This window comes from Canis aureus, chromosome 6, assembly GCF_053574225.1.
Source record: "Canis aureus isolate CA01 chromosome 6, VMU_Caureus_v.1.0, whole genome shotgun sequence".
In the NCBI taxonomy this organism is placed as follows: Eukaryota; Metazoa; Chordata; class Mammalia; order Carnivora; family Canidae; genus Canis; species Canis aureus.
In genome coordinates this window covers 51310440-51327030 of record NC_135616.1, presented here as the reverse complement: position 1 = coordinate 51327030, position 16591 = coordinate 51310440, and the positions used below count along the sequence as shown (strand labels likewise).

General features: G+C 41.6%; 1 long non-coding RNA gene across 1 annotated transcript in view; it reads left to right on the top strand.

The window, feature by feature from the left end:
• The window catches only part of LOC144316095 (uncharacterized), a 56843-nt gene extending 43158 nt beyond the window's left edge, over positions 1–13685 (top strand). The window contains exons 3-4 of the long non-coding RNA XR_013381893.1: positions 8006–8198; positions 13469–13685. This is a non-coding gene — a long non-coding RNA (uncharacterized LOC144316095). The remainder of the gene's footprint in view (positions 1–8005; positions 8199–13468) is intronic.
• Positions 13686–16591: the final 2906 nt, after the last annotated feature.

The window sequence follows — 16591 nt, the reverse complement described above, 5'->3', positions numbered from 1 at the left end:
CTAGAACCAATTCATTTCAGACTCCAGATGCCATACTCTTGACCCTCACATTGTAGTCTTTGTTACTGTTATGCTAACCATCTATGATCTGGGGAAACTAAGGCAGAGTGTTAACTCATTAAGGTAACAGCTGGGATAGCTTTGTGACTTAAAAACATACATTTGCTTAATTGTCCAGCCATGCATTTTATTAATATTTATGGTGAGAAATAATTTATATAATTGGCATCTGCAGTGAAATATAATGGAACATAGTATATTATTAATAAAGGAAAAACAATTAACAGTAAATGTAATCATATCATAAGTGTTATTTCCTCCATAACTTATTGTATTCTACTTAAAAGCCTTCTTTTATTTCCTCTAAACTGAAGATTCTTAATCTTGGGTCCCAAAGGTTCATGGATAGAATTCTGGGGGTGGAAAAGGGAGGATACATATAGATTTCAATTTGAATAGGAAAAAAATGACATTTTTGCTTCACTAGCCTCTAACTGAAATGTAATATTTTTCAGTTATAAATATTGCCAACAAACTACCATGGTATATTTAGAAACATCTAACTTTGTCACCAATAGAAATTGTAGATTTTAGAACATTATTTTCAGGTATTACAAATATTTCAAAATATCATTTATGCTTATGTATACTTAGGAATATAATAGTTACTGGACCAGCTGCTAGACCTTCTATTTAATACTTAAATAAAGAAGCATATGTGTATATATTACTATATCACAAATATTTTAATATTTTGGTAAGTGCATTTGAATATAATTTGTCTCTGTTTAATCCTATGCAGTTTATTTTATGTATTTGAAACATTATTGAGGTGAACCTGAGGGCTTTACCATAGAAAGTTTGAGAACTGCTGCTCTAAGCCATGCCTTGGAGATACATTTTCCTACAAGTTGGGGCTGGAGTACAGAGAAGGTAAAGCTGCCAACATATGCAGAGCAAGGCGGCCCGACCCTCAGACCATCTCTGATAAGCTTCTTCCATCTACCTTGCTCCAATGAGATAGATTTCTCTCTTTAGTTAGCTTATGTATTCATGATCCCAGAAAGCAGCAGGTCTTCATGAACAGAAATTTCAGCAGTTGGTGTCTCTCCAAATATCAACCAAGACTCAAAGCTTACAGTGCTGGCTGGTCATTAAAGAGCTTAGTGCTGATGCCTGGGTCTTGTTGGGCTCTTTCTGTGATCCTGGACAAGTTCCTCAAGACTCAAACCTCAAGCTCATCTTGTTTAAAATTGGGACAAGAAGGGTTGATATTTGTAAAGTGCTTCACATCTTTCAGATTATTCCTACCTTATCCCTCGAGCTCTCACACCGGGGCTGTGGGGGCATAAATATCATTATGTTGTATTAGATCTAAAGGAACTGACTCTGAGGGTGCAGGGTGGCTCTAGAACCTGGATCTTCAGACCCTCAGCAGGGTCACCCTCACCCTGCCCACCCCCATAGAGGTAGCCCCCGGGTACCTCTCTACATGCTGTTTCCATCCTTAAAGACATAACCCCTCCAACGATGACCTCTCATTTCCTCCCATCATGATCCCTCTACCTCACTCTCTGTAGTACCTGCAGGCTGCCTTCTGACCTTACCTTTGACCTTGGATTCCTTCCTTAAGTTGTTAACACTCTCATGTGCTCAGGTCTGAATCTTGGGCCTGAATCTCATACTAAATCTTGGGGTGGCCACAAATTCACTGACTGACCCTGGAAAAGTCACTGAAGCTGCCTGAGCCTTATTTTCTCACTTTTAAGTCAAAGATTTGTCATAAAAATTAGACGGTGTAAAGATGTTTTTGTAGAACTACAACAGCCACAGTAAAGATAGGCTAGGTGGCAAGGTACGGAGAAAGGTCCTGACTCAGGTCTTGGCAAGGACAATTCTATTTGTATAACCTGGGAAACATTATTCTCTCTCCTCTCCTGAGCCTAAGTCCTCATCTTTGGTAGCAACGCTTTTACCTTTCTATTAAAGTTTTTGTGAAAATAAAAGGAGACAGTGACAAAAGTCCTTAATGCAATGCCTGCCCCTCAATACTTTGTGTGGTGGTGGTGCTGTTACTTCTTTCTCTTTGGGAATAGAATCTTCTCTCATATATTTTATGCCCCACTACATCAAGCAATGAACAGGTCTCAATCCTTGAGATCTTTCTGATGTTTTTCACCATTTCTAAAGACCATAGGTTGTATGATCCATTGCACACTGTTTGGTTCCACTGCACAGGAGCCTTCTGAGGCTCTCTTACCCCCACTTGACACCCAGCACCATGAGAACAGAGTTCTCATTTACAGTTCTTCACATTCTCCAGTGTTGGCATGGTGAGGGGCAAGGGAAGGCCCTCAATGAGGGTCTGTTGCTAACCATAATCATGCTACCCATGCAACATCCTGGGTTCCAGGCTGAAATAGGGCTAGGGCTCTGATACAGGGCCTACTCTACTTTCTCCTTGTTTGAATTCTTTTGACAAAAGCAGCCCTTAGGTTTAACATAAATAGAGAACTAAAACACCCATGGAGAATGCTGTAATTTTTACTACAGGAGTTAATCATCAGCTGACAAATGAAAAAGGTAAGTTTTTATAGGCATTTATTGCTAAATTAATTAAATGCACAGCTGGGCACTATAGCACAATCCCAGCAGATATAATGAAGTTAGCTATATACCTCTAGCTCATTGATTTAGGGGCTCATAATTCTTGATATTAAACAGTTAAGATTGAAGTCTTTAAGTATCTGAACTGTGATGTTTCTGGAGTGGATATCTTACTTTTGTGTCACATTTTACAATACAAATCTTTTTAATTTGCATATCATTTGAGTCTCACAACAGCCTTGTGGAGTGGGTGGTATTATCTTCATTTTTATAGAGGCAGAAACTGGAGTGTAGTGAATTAAATCACTGCTTAAGGATATACAGCCAGTGTATCTGTTATTTACTGATGAGTAAATTACCCCAAAATTTAGCTGCTTCAAACAACAAACATTTATTCTCACAGTTTGTGTATGTGAGGAATCAAGACATAGCTGAGCTGGGGGGCCTATGATTTAGTGTCTATCCTGAGGCTCTGGTCTAACTATCCCTGAGGGCCCATCTCGGGGAGGGTTGGTTTCCAAGGTCAGAATGGGGTGGCATTTAGCTCCCTGCAAGCTATTGGACCTAGGGCCTCAGTTCCTCATAAACTGTCCATCAAAGGCCTTCCTCAGTTCCTTGCCATGTGGCCAGCTCCATGCAATATGCTACAACATGGCAGTGGTCTCCACCAGAGAGTGAGAAAGTGAGAGAGAACACCCAACACAGAGCCACGGTCTTTTACAACCTAGTCTTGAAAGTGGCATCAGTCATTTCTTCTGTGTTCCATTCATTAGAGGGGAGTCAGTAAATCTGGCCACACCCAAGAAGGAAGGGTTCCAGAGGGCTGTCAATACCAAGGGACAGGGGTTACTGGGGATCATCTTAAAGGTTGCCTCCTTTAAGACTCAAGGAGTCAAACTTAGTTTAGTGTTTTGTCTAATTCATCATGTTGCTCCAGCAAGGATCCATTAATTCCTTCAAGTGCTTATTGCTGGGACTCTTCTTGACTGAAATGATACAAAAATAAAATCTGTGACCTGAGGAGAATCACAATATATGAGCAAAGACTGTCTGGATGATGACAGCGTGTGGGGATGAAGACAGCACTAGCAAAAAGCCCACGCTGTGGTGGGAAATCTGAAGTAAGACATGCTACCCAGTCCTGCAGGGTTTGCCCTCTGCCACAAGTGCTGACAGACTGGAAGGACTGGTGAGACCCGGTAATCAGAAGACATGGAGAAAGGCCTTTGCAGCAACTGGGAAGGCAGAAATCAGAGAAGGTCCTCCCTTCATCCAAATACAAATTATTTGCAACTACTAAGAGGCAAATAGCTCCTGTTGAGACTGGAGAATTTATTGTGTGCAGTAGTTCTCAGCCCTGATTTACATTAGAGCCACATGGGAGCCACCTGGGAGCTTTTAGAGAGCTCTCTCCCTTAAGTCAAATGAAGAAAATCAAAATCTCTTCGGGGTAGGACCTGAGCATTGGTATTTTTTTTTTTTTTTTTATCTTATGGCTGCCTTTTTTAATCCTCATACCCATCCTATGAGATAGATATTACGATTATCCTCATTTTACAGATGATTTACTTCTGTATACTTCATTCCTAAATTTAAGCTACATGGTATTGAACATGGTATTGATTTAAATACATTTCTGTTTTTCCAAAGTACCCATCACTGTACCTTGCACTAATGAACTAAACTTTTAATGTTTACTAAAATAATTGCTGCACTCAAGATAGTCATCTTTGGGTTGCTATAAAGCAGTGATAAGGGGAACCCTGGGTGGCACAGCGCAGTGCCTGCCTTTGGCCCAGGGCGCGATCCTGGAGACCCGGGATCGAATCCCACGTCAGGCTCCCAGTGCATGGAGTCTGCTTCTCCCTCTGCCTATGTTTCTGCCTCTCTCTCTCTCTCTCTCTCTGTGACTATCATAAATAAATAAAAATTAAAAAAATAAATAAATAAAGCAGTGATAATAAATTATAAAATACTTGGGCAGGTTAGTTCTCCAGGCTTCTCCATAAACTAACTTCTGGCTATTAGGAATGACTGGTTGGTGCAAGAGTACAAAGCCTGGTTCTCCGTCCTAAGTTCAGGATAACTGGGAAGGGCTGATTCAGCCCAGAGCTCCTCTGGGACCAGCTGAGGCCTTTGTTTGAGACTGCGTTGTGGTTCACTCTTCTCCCTTTACCCAATTCTGCTTCCTTTATTGTCTCAGGTCTTGATCTCAAGGATCCGCCCCAGTAAACTTCTTGCACACAGATGTCCATGTCTCCATATTGGAGGATCCAACCCAAGACTAAAGAAGCACAGATGGACCACATTTATTAACTTTATTTTACTTTCATAGACATGGTATCTCAAAGTGGAAATTGTACATACTTTATAATCAGAGATATCGACACTTATCTGGGATCAGCTCAGGGAACTTACTTACTCTCTCTGAGCCTGTTTGTTCATTTCTGAAGAACAATCTTACTAGGATTAAAAACAGTTCACATAAAGTACCTATCACGACTTTTGGCAAAATACAGGCAGCCAGACCATGGAGGCCTGTAAATTGGTGAACCAAATACCCAGTGTACATCTCTTACCTCTGCCTTGCACCACCACACCAGTATTTTTTTAAAGCGTTCTAGATGACCCCAAGATGTCAGGGCAAGAACTACTAAGCTCAGTCATGAAAGAACTTTGTTGACAATGCTAAGAAGTTTACATTTTATTTTGAAAACATCAAGGGAGATTTAATAGAGGGCAATGACTTGATTAGATTTGTATTTGAGAAATATTTTGCCTATACAGTCTGGAAGATACAGAGGAGCAGACACTGGAGAGTAGGAGACAGGTAAAGAAGTCTCTGCTATAATCCAGTTTAGAAATGATGGTGATTAGAAATGGTGAACTAAAACAATAGCACTAAAGACATAGGGGATGGGACAAATTTGAGAACATGAAGATAATAAACAGATTGCCTGTGGAATGTGAGGGGAAGGTTAAGCTACAGGTGAATGCAAGTTTCTGGCCTGAAACAGCAGCAAACCAGTGTGGTTTTCCAAGGAGAGAAATGCAGAGGAGCAGCAGGAATAAGTGACAACCTGGCAGAAATGTAGAGTTCAGTTCAACAGGACATCTCAGTGGAGATGCACAGCAGCCACTGAAATTATGGTCAGGAGCTGAAAAGAGGGATATGAACTGGAGATTATTATTTAAGGACCATGAAGCCAAGGAAATATATGAAATCACGAAAGTGAAGGATGAACCTCTGAGGAAGAACAACATAGAAGGGGTGGACAGGGAACGGGTAGCTGACCTCCAAGACTGAGAAATAGTATCATAGGACTTGAATGGAAAACAAGAGGCATCTAAGGAAAAAGAGAAGAAATATGCATAAAAAGGAGGTAACCAACAGGGCCAAATGCTTCAGAAATATGAACAATAACTAAACTTTATAAATAATCCCTCTTTCAAGTAGTAGTTTTGTATTAGGCACTTCAGAACTCTTCCACAAAAATTCCCGAATTTATGAATTCATTAATCAATGAATATTAGAACATCCTGATTTAAATTATAAGAATATCAAGAAGTCTGCAGAGAGAAGGCTCCAGCAATAGGATGAGCTGGTGTGGGGACACCACCCAGGAGGATATCCAGCCATCTATAGAAAGTTTAGTTTCTGTGGGCAAGTAGAAAATAAGAAATGGATGTTGGAAAGCCAGCCAATAGTGTCTGCTATGCAGGTTTCTTCAGGTGTCCTTCAAACAATTGTGCAAGGCAAGGATTATCACCTCCTTTTTTATGGATGAAGAAACCATGGAAAGAAGAGTAAAGAAGCTTCCCAAGAGGACACATCTCAGGAGTGGCAGACCCATGGTTCAATTCCAGTGTCCAAATTCCCAAGCCTATGGTTTTTAAACAGCTAATAGCAAATGATCCTTCTATAGTTCCCCCATAACAGGGCTCACATTCTTCTCTTACTGCATTGTTTCTTAGGCATTTATTTCCCTGTTCATGTATTTGTGAAAGTGTTCTTTCTACTACTATGAAGTCACATGTCTGCGACTTCAGCTAAGGCTACTTCTCCAATCTGTCAAGATCATTCAGAATTCTCATTTTATGCTGCAAGGTGTTAGTTATTCCTTATAACTCAGGATGAACTAAAGATAGAAGCACACTTGGCATCTTTCAAGTCAAGTGACCAAGACTACTCTAAGAGGAATTAGTGGTGCATCCACCTCAAAGTTAAATGGTCTCTAGAAACTGACTTTTCCTAGCTTCTTTGCAAGTTTGCTGTGGCACAGTCATATGTCTTATTGATGATAAGATAAGCTATATTTATTTCCTATTTTATCTATGTAGCTCATCAACCTGCCACAGAAGAATATTAAACCATTTACATGAAATGGTTTGCATTTTTTTTTAATAAAATGGCTTTAAAAGCTGGTTTGTTTTTATAAACACCTGTAACTGTCCATGAGTTAGCAAATTCATCATCTATCTTTCTCTAGAGTCTTTCCAAGAAACCAGGTCACAGTGATTGATCAGCGGTGCCCACAAAATCTTTCTTTGCATTCTCCTGTTTCCCTACATCTTCTCTCTTCCTCTGACATTTGCAGCTAACCTTGTATTCATTCCCCAGAATTTCTTCTCCACAGGAGATTTAGCTAAGTTAGCCCTGAACCATGCTCAGGAATGAAGTAAGCACAGACCTGAGTAGTGGATTTTTGATGGGTTATTTAACCCTGCAGCTTCTACAACCCATGACATTCATGTGTATGTCTGTTCAACATTCCAAAGGGGGAAAACAAGGCAAATGTAATGGGTGGGCACCAAATCTAGTATAGTTTTAAAGTAGCATCATTTGCTTTAGGTCCCAAAGCCCCATTGGCTAGTGATTTGATCCTTTCTGCTCACTATCTTTCATCCTTTGTTTCCTGAAGGACAGCTGTGGGTTATTTGCAAGACCAATATACGGTAGGAAGACACTGACATCAGTAGAGTTGATAATAGCTACGCTGATGGAGTGCTTACTGTGTACAAGGTGCTGTGCTCAACACTTTCACATACTGTAACTCTTTTGATCTTTTAACAATGCTGTGAGCCCTATTGCACGGCAGAGGAAATTGAGGCCTGGAGAGCTTAAGTAATTTACTCAAGGTCACTCAGCCAGGTAATGACAACTTAAATTCCAATCCCAGTTTTTCTATCTTCAGAGATGAGAATTCTTAACCATTCTGATACTCCATCTTTCAAAAGCTTAAATAAGCAATAGCAATCTCCTCTCAATTCATTCATTTAACTCATACATATTGAAATTTTGCTGTGTGCCCAGGACTTGTGTTTAAAAAAATAATAACACTTTATCTGTTCCCTTGGGTGCATTCATTCTTAATCCCCCAAATGTTCCTTCATACAGTAAAGTCACCTTGCATTATGACAAAGGAAAGAGGTCCGGAGAAGGCATGCTGAAGAAGCTAGCTCAGTTCTCACCAATCCTGGAATGAGCTGAAGAGAGGGCCTGCCAGGAAAGAAGGTACATGAGCCCTGAGTTACCTGTGGCAGAGCACAGGAGGAAGATGGGGCTACCTAATGTGTGTATAAGAAAGCAGGTATGTTTCTATAATAAATCATTAGAGGTGAAGTGTAGGCTACTATAAAAGATGGAAAAACAGACATTAGCAGTTTTCACCCACTCAGGATTCTTCACTATGAACTATTGGGGGCTTATGAGAAGGACCTGAGGCAGGGCCAGAGACCAGAGAGCATCCCTTAGTGGTACAGGCCAGCTACCGACAAAGCATGAGACATCACTTTCCCCTCAAGAACAAAATCCGTAAGTTGCCTGTGGGAGGGCAGCTGTCCCTGTCACCCCCAGATCAAAAGTAAAGACCCATTAGGGAGAAGGGAATAAAAGCTCCACCCCTGGGTGAAGGAGAAGAAAGCATCCCTGGACCACATCAGTAGACGCACCCTCCGCTGGGGCATGGGGGTAGAACCAAAGAGAAAGGCCAACCCCAACAACCTGAGCCCCAGGGCATGCCTAACAGCTTGTGGCAACAATCAGCTGCAGTGTGGTGCTGGGGATGAGGAAGAAGCAAGGAGAGAGGTCCTCTCAGATGCACAAGCACACAGAAAAGCAAGAGATGCAGGTGTGTGTGTGGTGATGGGACACTGAGGAAGACTATCAGGCGGTCAACCCTCACCAAGGATGGTGCCAGAAGAATCTGAAGCTGGTGGCACCCTGAAAATAACCACAGAAACGCCAAAAGCTAAAGTTTGCCTGGGTTGCATTTGGACTTTTTGAACCTGCAGGCTCATATCAATTATCAGTTCTTAAAAATAGTTTTGCCTCTCTCCATTTCTATTCTGGATCTGTGATCCCCAGCTAGTCGTCTAGTCTCTGTTGTCCATACTTTGACATTTTTCATCCCACTGTGTCTCAGAGCAATGTCCTGGCTCATTTCTACCAACCCCTCTTTTATGTCACTTCTTTCAGCTGCATAGAATCTGCTGCTTCACCTGCCCATGAATTAATAGGTTTCAAGTATCACACTATCTTCTATAGAAGTTCTGTATGCTCTTTTTTGACTGTCCCTTGTCATTTTTATAGTCTCTTATTCCTTGCTCATACTTCTGGCCCTTCTTTTATATATTTAAACATATTAATATACATATTTTTAAAACTGCAATTAATAAATCCAGTATCTGAAGTCCTTGTGAGTCTAATTCTACAATCTTTCTGCTGGCTCTCATTCATAACACTTCATTTCTTACATGCTTTTTTGAGTGAATTCTTATTTGATTTAACTTTCTGGGAAAGAGGGTCCTGCTGAAAGTATATTCTTCCATAAGAACTTGTGTTGCTTTAGCCAGATGATGGAGGGCTGCTGATGGAATACCACCTAAAAATAAAATTCCAGTGTGAAGTTGTTTTTTAATTAAGTAGGTAATATAAATTTGGTATGAAACCTTCAAGAAGGCAGGCTTTCAATTAAAAAGTCTCAGGGAACAATATTTTTTCCTTCTCCACCTATGGCTAAGTTTAAGGCAGATAATTTTCCTTATAGATCTCTTTGTGAAGTTCTTTTCTTTTTTTCCCCCTCTTAATCTAGTCTATTCTTTTGTGTAGAGTAGATGAGATGACCCTGTAGCATCCTGGCTTTCTTTACCCTTCTTTGTTGAGTGGGTTCCTATAACATGGCTAGTCACCAAGGCCACCAGGAATGAGCTGATGGCTCCAGGATAGCTGGTGGTTTTAAAGCTTACTCTTCTTTTGGATTCCTGTATTTAATTTATTTTCAACAAGCTGAAATTGCTTATAAAAAGTAAAGGAGCAGCATGTCCTAATGGTGCCTGTTAGTGTATTCCTTGTTTGAATACCAGGTCTGCTATCTTAATTATTGTGCAATCTTGGGTAATCTATTTGCTTTCCTGAAATTGTTTTGTCATTTGTAAAACATAAATAAATAATACTGAGCTACATTTTTGACTCTCATGCAGACTCAAGAATAATGAATGCAGAGTGCCTAGAACAAAGAGATCTTGCCTGGCATTTAACAGTGGCAGTTATTACAAGTTTTATTAGCAAATTCTTGGGATAAATGTCCTGAGAGCTTTAAAAACAACACACTGGCCATTTCCAGGCAGGCCTGCTGCCCACTCAGCCCAGAGTGAGAATAACAAATAAGAAGCGTGATTAGGAGTCCACAGGACTGTTGCATTATGGGTGAGGTGGTGGTAAAAGGGATTTATCTTTTTCTCCATCTTTTGTATATCATTCTGTGTCCCAATCAGAAATGATCCAGTAGCAAAAATGACACTTTCTCTGATGTACAAATACCTGCCTCTGAAAAGAAAAATAATAAGCAGGATAGGGAGAATCTCAACCAAAGAGCCAACTACTGTCATTAAATAGAATCTTGAAAAACAACAAGAGTATAAACTCAGTGGTATTTGGGCTGTTCAGTAAGCATTCTCCATCTGCCAGCATGATGGCCCTCTCTCCTTTTGGTGTATTTGTCCAGATGAAAATTAATGAGAACTTAATGTCCATTTGAAAATTGTTGGGTCTATTGGATTTCACATGTGGCAAAGCATCACTAATTTTAAAGGATTTTTAAAGTTTGTTAACTGATGGTTATGGGATTGTGGTCACTTTGGACTTTTTTGTTTACTGTGTCTTGCAGCAATCATTCAAAATCTTGTCTTTCAAAGAAATAATTATGGCGGCATCATTAAGTGGTGGATGTCCTACATCTTACGAAATACTCACCTGTGAAACTATGGAAAGGGGCCATGGTCGCCATTCCTTCTCTTCCCTTGAGGGATGTTTAGATTAAATGGAATTGACTCTGCAGGCAACTTTACCTCTTTCCAATGCTCATTCAGCCTTCCATAAATATTACATGAATCCTACAATAAGCATCTAGCTTGAGCTCCTCAGAAAACAGACTGAAATATAGATTGGCTGGCAGGCTTACTGAGAAGTGCTTTGAGATTCAGCATATATAAGTAAGGAAAGCAGAGTCGGGCAAAAGGAGAAGTTGGAGGGTGACATAGTGCCAACTAAGGCCCCACCTGACCTCACAGAGTGCTCTGGAACAGAGGATGGTCTTTCAGAGTTGTCCTAAATTGAGGCAATGAGCTCATCCTTCATACCACTATATTGACCAGTCATTGGGCTGCAATTGTAAAGAGGACAAAACTTTGGGCAAGGAACTTTCTTCTGCCAGAGGCAGTTCCTGAGGAGATATGGAGCTATGAGCCAGCAGCAGCCAGCACTCTTAGCAGCTGGGAAAAATGCATGTCTCCATCCTGTGGTAGGGCCTGGGTGATGCCTCACAGCTTTCCTTCACACAGCAGTACATCAGGGAGCAAAATCAACACAGTCCCCAGCTTCATGGATAGTCACAGCATTTCTCAATTTCCTTCATCTTGACCTTGAAGAGTCACCACTCCTCTTGTCCCTGGTGGCCCTGTCCCCACTCTGTCATATTCCACCTTATCCCAGCTTCCTTTCACCCACAGACTAGGGAGACAATAGTGATCATAGTTAATAAGGTTTGGGTCAGCACTGAGGCATCTTCCAGTGTGAGCAGAGGACTCTATTAGCGCAGTGATGCATTCCCAATGGTTCAGCTTCCTGAAGTCCTCAGTGTATGGTGCGAAGCAGGAAGATGTGAAAATGACTAAATTGATGCTTATCAAGAACAATTAGCTCTGGATAAATAGGAGTTACATATTCTGTAATGGGCATGGATGTGTCTCTGGGCGGCTGGAACGTTCCTCCCTTAGCTACTGAGGGAGTTTCAGTAATCAGGTACAATATCTTATAAATCATTTATAAGAAAGGATGAGACAAGCAGGGGACTCAGATTATTTCCATTCTATGGAGGAGAAAACTGAGGCATGGCACAGCACAAATGTCCCCCTGGGCCACACACTAACGAAATGGTGGAAATAATTAAAATAGCGACGAGTTATCAAGAATCCACTATTCCCTTCACTGTTAGACCAACATTGTGAAAAACATTATCGCTGCTTTTTACATCAACTCTGGGAGGTGAATATTAACACACTGAGGTTCAGAGGTTAAGTGACTTGCCTAGGTCACACAGCAGTTAAGTGACAGGATTTGGGACCTGGCTGTCTTAGCCCAGAGCCCAACTTCTTTACACTATCTCACGCCCAGGCATTCCGGTCTGTGGCTTAGCAGAGCCTGCTGAGAGGCAGGAAAATAGCACTGGCATTTGAAAGATTTGTGAGTGGTGGGTGGGGATTTCAGATAGGAGTGCCCGGGACATGGTTACAGGTGAATTTTGCCTCGGGTGAAGGCTGCTGCATAACCAGGTGTTCCTAGAGTAACAAATGTCATTGAGTTGCAGTGGGACACAGGCCAGTGAGGAAGGAGCATAGGGCCTGCCTCAGCTCAGTGGAATGAATAGTGCAAGGACCCAGCCCTCAGCTTGAGGAGTGGGCACCGCTGCCTTTCATGTGAACGTCCTTGCAAGGGAGAGCATCGGGGAGAGGCAGGAAGCTGCTAGCGTGGTCTTCACAGCTGGGCAGACAAGGTGTCAGTCTCAGACTTTCTCTAGGGTGAGCCTTGGCTCTGTTACTTCACCTGTGAAGCACAGCTTCCCATCTGGGAATCAGGGACATTCTGATCATCTTCACAGCAATGTGACAGAGATGAAATGAGAATGTGCTTTTAAAGAGCCAATCCCAGAGCAGATAGATATATGGGCTCCACTTTTGACCTTCCAGTTCTGGAATGGCTAGGTCTTGGAGAGCCAGATTGCTTCGCTGGCGGATGAGGTGTGACCCAAGGGCAGCCCAGGCCGGTTTGGTGTTACCCGTGCAAGCCAGACCCAGACCTGGCCTTTATCGCTCTGTGGGAAGGCAGGGGGTGTGGTTCTGGTTCACTGGTTGGTGCAGGCAGTTTCCACCAGGCTGACTTAGAAGAATGAGGCAATGAGTACAGGAACTGCCTGAGGCCAGATAACCTCCCCACAAATGGCACAGGCAGCCCTGCTCTGTGCAGAGAGCAGCAATGTGCTGGTGGTGTCTGGAGCATCCTACAGGGCCTAGGAAGGGGTAAAAGGGAAATCACATACTTCTCAAGGTCTCTTACAAGCCTCTGGCATTCCCTAGGTCACCCATAGTTTTGAGCAGAGCATGACAGCAGTTCCCACCCCTGCCAGATGACTTCCTTGTATTTTGCCTTGTATTCACCGCACAGCTTTAGAATAGTGAGAGCCTCCGGATTCCAGTCTAAATGGAGCTGACATGACACCAGAGCTTTCACATTTATTATTCCTCGGGAGCCTTCTGCTCTACTATAATTTTCAATTTATATGGTGACCTGTTTCTCACTTATCAGTGACCTTGACAGAGTGCCCTCTCCCTGCCAAGCATGAGCCGCACAGCACCGGGTGCCGGAGTCCTGACCCTGAAGCACACAGCATGCAATAGAAACCTGCTGACCTGCTTCCTAACAGAATGACCTTCAGTTCTCTGAACTTCAGCTGCCCCTTCTGCAAAATGGGCATACTATTAACGTACACGTGGGGGCCAGTCAATGCTCAATAAAGGCAACTAATATGAGGAATAGTAGAATAGTTTTATCATCAATGTGGTCATAATGAGAAGCAAAAAAAAGTGTGTGTGTGTGTGTGTGTGTGTGTGTGTGTTAGAATGAAATTCAGAGATGCCATGACTTGAAAGAACCACAAGATGCACAAGTATGGAGAATGACCTTAAAGGCATTTATTTCTGACAGATGGCCACACTGGTACCGATAAAAGTCAGTCAGCTCTAAGGGGGCCTCAGCTTTAGAACTGCATTTTAACGAGAAAGATTTTTAACTTAGTTATCATATGGCTCAGGGGTGTTGGTGATAATTTCATTCATTCCACAAATATTTTTACTGCCTACCATGTGCAAAGTTTTCAAAATAAAATAACTGCCACATTCAGATGGGAGTGATACATACAATTTCTTGTTAACCGGTCAGAATCATGTGGAATGATGCTAAAAGGAAGGAATCTGTGTGCACAGATTCTTCTAGCATCCTCCTTGCCCCAGAAGCCCTCTCCACCACATCCCATCCCAGCATGAAGGTCCTCACTCATTTCTTGGGGTCTCCTCCTTCCCTGATGCAAATCAGTAAATACCTATCCTCGCTCATCCTATTTTTGGTTTCTTCCATGCCCCAGTCGCAGTGAGTTCTGAGAAATAAAACTGAGATGATATTTCACTTTATGGAAATGATTATAATCACAATGAAGCCTCAATCAGTCCTGAGAAGCAGGTTGGGCACTTAGCAGCTTGATCTAAAGAAGTGAATCTAATAGGATTTCAGACACCACAATAGAGGATGAGATACATACAGATCGTTTTGCTTCCTATTATGGCATTTTTTTTTTCTGAAGAGTAAGGAAGAAAAGTATTTGCAGGAAGAAAATGGGCCAGATGCTGACTTGGGCTTTGGAAATAAGTGAATAAGACAGTCTGAACATATTTTTAAGTAGAAAAATGATGTGACTTGAAAGGTGCTAAGATACCTAATGCTTTTTTCTCCAAATAGAGACTTTAGCCATATTATGACTGTGACATTTTCCCCTCTGTTAAAATCTCTAGTGCTTGTCATCTCTCACCTCCCACCTGACTTGTCTTCTGTTTGACCTGTTGGATCGATCCTTAAAATGGTACAGTTCACTAAGTAGGTTTTTACAAAGGAATTTGTGATTGTGTTAGCACAGTGCTTCTGTTAAGTGGTCAATCCTTAAGTCCGTTTTCCTGACATTTTAAAACAGTGGTCACGGGAATTTCCTTCAACCAAATCAGGCCAAAGCTGTTTCACAGGAGATTAGTCTTAATCAAAATGTGATTATTTTATTTATTTATATTCATAGTCTCAAGTCAAAATATTTTTTTTCTTGGGTTTGGGGAGCTTCATATTGGACTTACCTCCTTTGTAGTTCTTTGCTGAAGTGTTGGAGCAGACCCCATCTGAGGCCACTTTCATAGGCCATCTCTACGAAGAGGCAAGGAAGATCTCGCATGATTCCATGACCATTGGCGAGACTCTGCAAAATGTGCTTCCTTCTCCATCTCAGAAAAGCCAAATTAGCATGTTTCTCAGCTGGTTGTAGGGCAAATATCTAAATGCCTGTTGGGTAACCATGCCATGCTGGTGATTTATGGAGTGGCTCTCTAAAGACAGTGGCACTCAGAGGAACCAACTGACGACCACAAATGTGAAAATATTATTCAAAGGGACTAAACTCTTCCACAACTATTAGTGATTGAAAACTACTCAGAGTTTAAAGTTCTGTAATAGCAACAATACACATTTATTGAGCACCTGTTACTGGGCCAGATACTCTGTTAGAAATGGGGTGTAATGGGTGTAATGGATGAATAATATAAAATTTCTACCTTGCAATCGATAAGTGTCTAAGATAAACAAGCAAGTACACTGAAGTTTGGGATGTGACATAACAGGGGCCTTTGAAACAGGAACACACAGGTGGGGCACTGTCCAGATGGGAGGGCCAAGGAAGGTTTGTCCAGAGAGGTGCCACCTAAGCTGAAGTCTGGAGGGTGATTTAGGAGGGGCCAGTGAGCAGGGAAGAGGAGATGGATAGTGTCCATCCTGTGCCACTGAAAGATTGTGCAAAGGCCAAGACATAAGAATGATCACAGTGATTTTAGATAACTGGTAGTCATTTGTGTGGCTGAATCATTCAGCTCTGGGGAAGAAGCAGGGGACAGACCATCAGATGACATCTCCTATCTCCTCAGTCACTGATTATTTTCCATAACCAATAAATTACTGGTGGCTTCAAACACTAAACAAAGTATTTATTTTTTTCAAGATTATATTGTAAATATATTTCCAGACTGGAAAGAGCCTCTCATCTAATGCAATCCCCTTGTTTAACATGTGAGGAAACTGAGGCTCAGGGAGGTGTGATGGCTTATCCAAGGTTCCCAACAAGCTTTAATAAATGCTTTTGCTTTAGTAAATGCACGAGTATATTACTTTCCCAGACAGGAAGTATATGTATTGTCAGAGTGAATACTTTTTCAGATCCAGGGATAGCATTCATACAACTGCAATTCAGCTCGTGAATGGATTATTTATAAAAAAAAAAAAATCCAACAAAATCACTCTAGAAATCAATGATACTGAAGTCTTCCAGTCATTCAAGGTAAATGTCTATTCCATAACATATTCTATTTTTTAAATTTAATTTATTATTTATTTATTTAAGAGAGAGAGCACAGGCACATGAGCGGGGAAAGGGGCAGAGGAGGAAGAGAAGGTTAAGCAGACACCATGCTCAGTGTGAGCCCAACAGGGGGTTCTGTCCTACAACCCCAAGATCATGACCTGAGCTGAAACCAACAGTCAGTTTTTCAACCAACTGAGCCACCCAGTTGGTTGCAGAAGTCCCTGGACTTCTTCAGGCAGTAAGACACTATTGCTGAGGTGGTA